The sequence below is a fragment of the Triticum aestivum genome, unplaced genomic scaffold (genome assembly GCF_018294505.1).
Source record: "Triticum aestivum cultivar Chinese Spring unplaced genomic scaffold, IWGSC CS RefSeq v2.1 scaffold220356, whole genome shotgun sequence".
NCBI classification, from domain to species: Eukaryota; Viridiplantae; Streptophyta; class Magnoliopsida; order Poales; family Poaceae; genus Triticum; species Triticum aestivum.
The window spans coordinates 843-7,374 of record NW_025231072.1 but is presented as its reverse complement, the minus strand read 5'-3'; the positions used below and the strand labels follow the sequence as shown (position 1 = coordinate 7,374).

The window sequence follows — 6,532 nt, the reverse complement described above, 5'->3', positions numbered from 1 at the left end:
CCAGAGCAAAAGCTCTGCACGGCTTGGCATTGCTGGCAATGGCGGCACTTGCGGGTGTCGTTTCCCTTCTTGGAGGCGTTGCCATGGCTTTGATGCATGCCCCACTTAAAGCACAGGGGGAAACCCTAGATCTGGTTCTTCGAACAAGATGGTGGCAGCATCACGGCATCATTCACCTTCTTGTTGGCGCTATCTTGCTTGCTCGCAGCGTCCCCGGTGTTGCTTTTGGAGATGTTGGATGTAATGCTAGTTCGGCATGCCCCTCTAGTTTCAGGATTGGTGAATTTTGTTGTGTTGTATCCTCTGTTTGGGCCGAGCATCATTTGTCTCTCTGCTCCAGATTTCATGTCCACGCCTTCCTGTGTTTGTGCCATGTGTTGCATTCCACTGTACTAAATTCTATTTCCTTGTATCAATGAAATCATACGCAAGCTTTGGCGTATTCGCGAAAACATCTCTACATGCTAGACTGTTCAGTCGGGGTCAGAATCCGGTGCGTCGAAGTCAAAACCAGACATGGATAGTGGGAAATCGGGACATATGTTCCATTAATTGATTTTTACCCCTACAAGTGGGAACTGACCCAACCCAACTAAGAAGCCTTTTCCATCGGTGTGGAAGGCGCAAATGCATTAACCTGACCACATCAGTGCTCCCAACACTACCGATTGTTGGCCACGCACTACACTCATAAGACCACAATGGGGCTGCTTGGTAAATCAAACGACAAAGACCCACCAAGCATGTGTCGCCATCGTTCCTATAAATCAAGGCCGCCATGGTGGAGGTGAGCCAAACACTCCACACACCAAACCTGCACACACACATGCATTGTTCTCGCTCCTCTCTCTGCCCTTCGGCGCCGGTAGCTAGCTAGCTCTTCTGTTCCGGCCAGGAAAGCAAGCGCTGGAGTATACACACGGAAGAAGAAGAAGGAGAAGAAATAATCCATAGGTACGTAATTCATACAGCACGATCCATGCATGCATTTTTTTTAAACTGATCCATGCATGTATTGATGAATATCTATCTGGAGTGTGACATATACTTATCAACAATTTTAAAATTCTCTGTGTTCTTATGTATGTATGCATAGAAAGAGGATATCGAAGATTCAATGTGCAGCTGGACATGGTTGGAAAAAGGTGATTGTGCGCGATGAGCCAGGCCAAAATTAAACACCGGTGCGCGATGTGACTCCTATAGGAGACGGTGAGCTCGCATGACTGCGACGTGATTTTATTTGACAACACGGTCGATGAACAATGATAAAAAATATATTAGTTACTGACTTTGAAATTCTCCTCGTCTTTATTTATGCATACATAGAGAACACTGAAGATTGATCTAATTCGACTAACACACATAGCTACCGGCAATGCAAGCTACGACAGTCAGGCAGCTACTTCTATCGGTATTGGTAGCTTACAGTGCACATTATGTCGTCAGTGGCAGATCCTTATATGCAAATGAGACAGATCGGCTATCGCTGCTTCAGTTCAAGGATGCAATCAGTCTGGATCCACACCAGGCCTTCATGTCCTGGAACAATAGCATCCACTTCTGTAATTGGGAAGGTGTCTTGTGCAGGCTGAAGACTCTGCCACATCGTGTCAGTTCTCTAAACCTTACAAGTCGAGGTTTGGTAGGACACATATCTCCTTCACTTGGGAACCTATCGTTCCTGCATTCTCTAGCCCTGGTGGAAAACACACTCACCGGGGAGATTCCACCCTCCCTCGGTCACCTGCGTCGTCTCCAAACCCTCCGCTTGAGAAATAACATGCTACAAGGAAGGATACCAAGTTTTGTAAACTGCTCAAAGCTCAGGGTGCTGGATGTTTCACACAACCATCTAGTTGGCCAATTTCCTACTGAGTTGCCTCCTGTCCTTCAGGTGCTGCGTGTTGGGACTAATAACCTTACTGGCACCATCCCAGCTTCTCTTGTCAATATAACAACACTAACCACCATTAGCTGCCTGAATAATCAAATCAAAGGAAATATCCCAAGTGAGTTTGCAGATCTGCCCAGCTTGCAGTACCTGTATGCAGGTGGCAATCAACTGGCAGGCAGTTTTCCACAAGCCATCTTGAATCTTTCTACTCTCATTGACCTTGACCTTGGTCTCAACGGTTTAAGTGGAAATCTGCCACCAAATCTCTGTACCGCTCTCCACAATCTCCAGACACTTTTTTTGGGTGGCAACATCTTTCTAGGCGGGCACATTCCTAGTTCATTAAGTAATGCTTCCAATCTATACGATGTTGATTTTTCAGGTAACAACTTCACCGGATTGGTGCCCACCACTATTGGCAAACTTACCCAGCTCTCGTCGTTGAATCTTGAAAAGAATCAACTCCAAGCACATAGCAGGGAAGAATGGGAGTTTTTGGACAGCTTAGGCAATTCCACGGACCTACAGATGTTCTCCGTTAGTCGGAATCGCCTATCAGGGCATGTACCAAATTCATTAGGTAACCTTTCCAATCAACTCCAGGAGATATACTTGGCAGAAAATCAACTATCAGGGGATTTTCCTTCCGGCATAGCAAACCTTCGCAACTTGTTTATTCTAACATTGGGGATGAATCAATTTACAGGTGTGGTCCCAGAGTGGATTGGATCTGTCAAGATTTTGCAGCAATTTGGTTTAGAAGCAAACTTCTTTACGGGGGTCATTCCGTCATCCTTGTCAAACTTGTCTCAATTGGGAGAGCTCTATCTATCCTCGAACCAGTTCATTGGTCACATACCAGCAAGCTTTGGAAACTTTTCGACGCTTCAAAATTTGGACATTTCCAACAACAATCTTCATGGTAGGGTTCCATTAGAGATCTTTAAAATCCCAACAATATTTCATATTAATTTTTCTTTCAACAATCTAGATGGACAACTTCCTACCGACATTGGCAATGCCAAACAACTCGTACATTTGGTACTTTCATCAAACACACTATCCGGTGATATTCCCAAAACTCTGGGTGATTGTGAAAGTTTAGAAGACATTGAGTTGGACTCAAATATTTTCGGTGGCAGTATTCCCTCTTCATTAGACCACATAACCAGCCTCAAATTTTTTAACTGTTCTAGCAATAACTTAACTGGGTCAATACCACTATCTCTTGGCAACCTACAACATCTTGAGAAACTAGATTTGTCATTCAACCATCTTCAAGGCGAGGTTCCAGCAAAAGGGATATTCAAGAATGCAACTGAACATTCGTATTGAGGGGAACCAGGGACTGTGTGGTGGGCCATCAGAGTTACACATGCAAGCATGCGTTGTTACGCCTTCAAATTCAACTAGAAACAATGAATCTTTAGTGCTCAAAGTAGTTATCCCAATAACCAGTATGGTTTTACTTGCTATGGTCATATTTGGCATATTGATATGGAGAGGAAAGCACAAGAGCAAATCTATATCTGTACCATCATTTGCTACAAAATTTCCCAAGATTTCTTTTAGTGATCTAGCCAGAGCGACAGCGGGATTCTCAACGCGCAACTTAATTGGCTGCGGGAGATACAGTTCTGTATATCGAGGAAAACTAGTTGAAGATGAAATTGAGGTTGCCATAAAAGTCTTCAACTTAGAGACAAGAGGAGCACACAAGAGCTTCATTGCAGAATGTAATGTGTTGAGAAATGTGCGGCATCGTAATCTGGTCCCTATCCTAACTGCGTGCTCAAGCATTGATTCTACTGGTAATGATTTCAAGGCCCTGGTGTATGAGTTCATGCCACGAGGAGACTTACATAATCTATTATATTCAACTATAGACTATGAAGGCTCTTCAGATTTGGACCTTCTTACAATGAGTCAAAGGATGAGCATCGTGGTGGATGTAGCGGATGCAATGGAGTACCTACACCATAACAACCAAGGAACAATGGTTCATTGTGATCTGAAGCCTAGCAACATTCTATTGGATGACGATATGACAGCTCATGTTGGAGACTTTGGCTTAGTAAGATTCAAAGTTGGTTCCGTGACATCATCTCTTGCTAACCCAAGCTCTTCTTCGGTTGGACTAATGGGAACGATCGGATATGCTGCTCCAGGTATTGGCCTTTTTTATATCTTGTGTTGCTTTAGCTTTTCTGCATATGTGTTAAAGCGAAATTAACTCCTTTTGTTATTCATTCATTCTATAGAATACGCAGGGGGTGTTCAAGTTTCAACTGCCGCAGATGTTTACAGCTTTGGTGTCGTCCTTCTCGAAATATTCCTTCGGAGAAGGCCAACTGATGACATGTTTAAGGATGGACTGAGCATTGTGAAGTTAACAGAGATCAGCTTCCCTGATAGGGTAATGGAGATTGTCGATCCTCAGCTCGTACAAGAGTTGGAGCTTTGCCAAGAAACTCCAACAGCCTTGAAGGAAAAAGGTGTACGCTCTCTGCTATCTATGCTAAACGTTGGCCTTTCTTGCACGAAGCCTTCTCCGCATGAACGTACCAACATGCAAGAGGTGGTTGCCAAGCTACATGGCATCAGAGATGCATATCTCAGAGGAAATTGAAGAAGCAATTATGTTGGTATTAGCTACCTGAATAAGTAAGCTGTCGTATGTTTGATATTTTATTGCATTGTGTGTGTGTAACGACATGGATTTACAAATCCGAACCCTCTCTGTACTGCAGCAGCCGAGATATTGCGCTGAAAAACAGAGATGACTATCATTTCCGTGAACCAATATTATGAAACAAATATTATATACTCTCCGCCTTGGGACATAAGACAAATAGAGGAAAAATTGGTTGTAATATTGATGAACTGAATCAGGCTCTTAACTCTCTAGTCTCTCTGTTCTCAATTAATCCTTGTTCATTATTTGCAGAAGAGAGTCTCCTTTATGGCATTTCCTGTGGTTGTATTTGCCCTGCCTCACAGCAGTTGCAATAACTACTAAGCAAGAACCATGTCATCAAACAAGAATGCATATGGAAAACAACAGTTGTTAATGGTGGAGGTTGTTGTTGTGAATAAGATAATGAGGCTGCTTATCACGCAGACAAGCTTAGCAAATTCAATGGACGTACGGGCGTGCTATTTAACTTGCGTGGGGAGCAGAACGATAGCAAGCACAACGGCAAGAAACGAAACAATGAGGAAGACGTGCAAAGAACGTCTCAAGGTCTCCATGCCGGCAAAAATTTAATCATTTTGTAAAAGCCATCAGCAAGTTGCTTAACGAAGATGCCCTCGACGAGGCATCAACACTCCGGGTAGTACACGAATTGGTATTGACAAGGGAACCCGTCCGCCGCCGCCGAGAAGTAAGGTTCGTAACTCAAACGAGCGTCAACTATCCAGCCGACTCCCTGGAGAACATTACGCTTGGATGACACAGCGAACGGCGTTCCAGAGAAATCCATACGCAGGGACAAGGAGGAGCTCGTGTTCTCACTCATGCTGCAGCGGTACGAGACCGGGGCGTAGGCTCGTGCATCGCTGGTGGCGACCGATATGCTCGCAAGCTCCATCAGCGACCACGACCACTCGAGCTGGCCCTCGGAGTCGCCCTTGTATGTTTTGTTGCCAGCAAGAAAGGCGCGAGAGTGGTTGCAGAGGACCTCGAAGCCCTCACGGAAGCAGCCGGGGCCGATGCCGAACGGGAAGGGGATGCTGATGTTGCCGCACTTGTCGCGGCAATCCGGGCGCTGCCCTTTGGCCGCGGCGGCAAGGATGACTACAAGGAGGACTGGAAGCAGCATCCGGAAAAGGAATTGGGAGCTGGACGTGGCCATGGTGTGCTATCGCTTATGATGAGGTGCTGCATTCTCCCTTGTTATATACACGGACGACCGCATTCTCCTCACCAAAAAGAAGAATACTATCACAACTGTTTGTGCAACAATTATCTTTAGGAAGTAGGACTACTAGTTATTAATTGATGGTTTGTGCAACGAAGTTTTGTTTGCTCTCTTTCCTTGTTTGTGCCCCGGTACTCCAGTGGTCAAAGTCTATCGCATGACCGCACGTCCATGAATCACTCGGGTCGGCATTTCACTTCTTTCGAGGATAATATAGTACTACCTCCCTACTGGTTTATTGACCCCTTCGTATTTAGTGTAAAATTTATTCATAGATTTAACTAACATAATATCAATGTATGTCACAAAAAATTATACCATTAAAAACTATGTTCAAATATGAATCAAACGCTATAGCTTTTGCTGACATGCATTAATATTTTGTTAGCAAAATTTATGGTAAAAATTTGACATAAAAATGTAGGAGATTAATAAACCAGGGCGGAAAGAGTACCTCCATCACGTCACACAACCTACCCCTGCTGAGAACCGCATATATAGGAGCTTGGTCACATGGTGTGTTTTTTTTTTGCTGTGTTGATTACCGGAAACACGGATTCCAAACTACTTGTCCAACTCTGACTGACTGATGTGACAACTTGCCCGGCTATTGCTACTGTCAATTAATGGACTTAGTCTCTAAAGTGCCCCTAGCAGACCACTATGTTACTAGTATTGTGGACATGTGATATCATGCAACATTTTATTTATT

The 6,532-nt window shown here is 44.2% G+C and overlaps 1 pseudogene; it reads left to right on the top strand.

Moving 5' to 3' along the window:
- Positions 1 to 806: 806 nt before the first annotated feature.
- LOC123175691 (probable LRR receptor-like serine/threonine-protein kinase At3g47570) lies at positions 807 to 4,770 on the top strand (annotated as a pseudogene).
- The last annotated feature ends 1,762 nt before the right edge of the window (positions 4,771 to 6,532 follow it).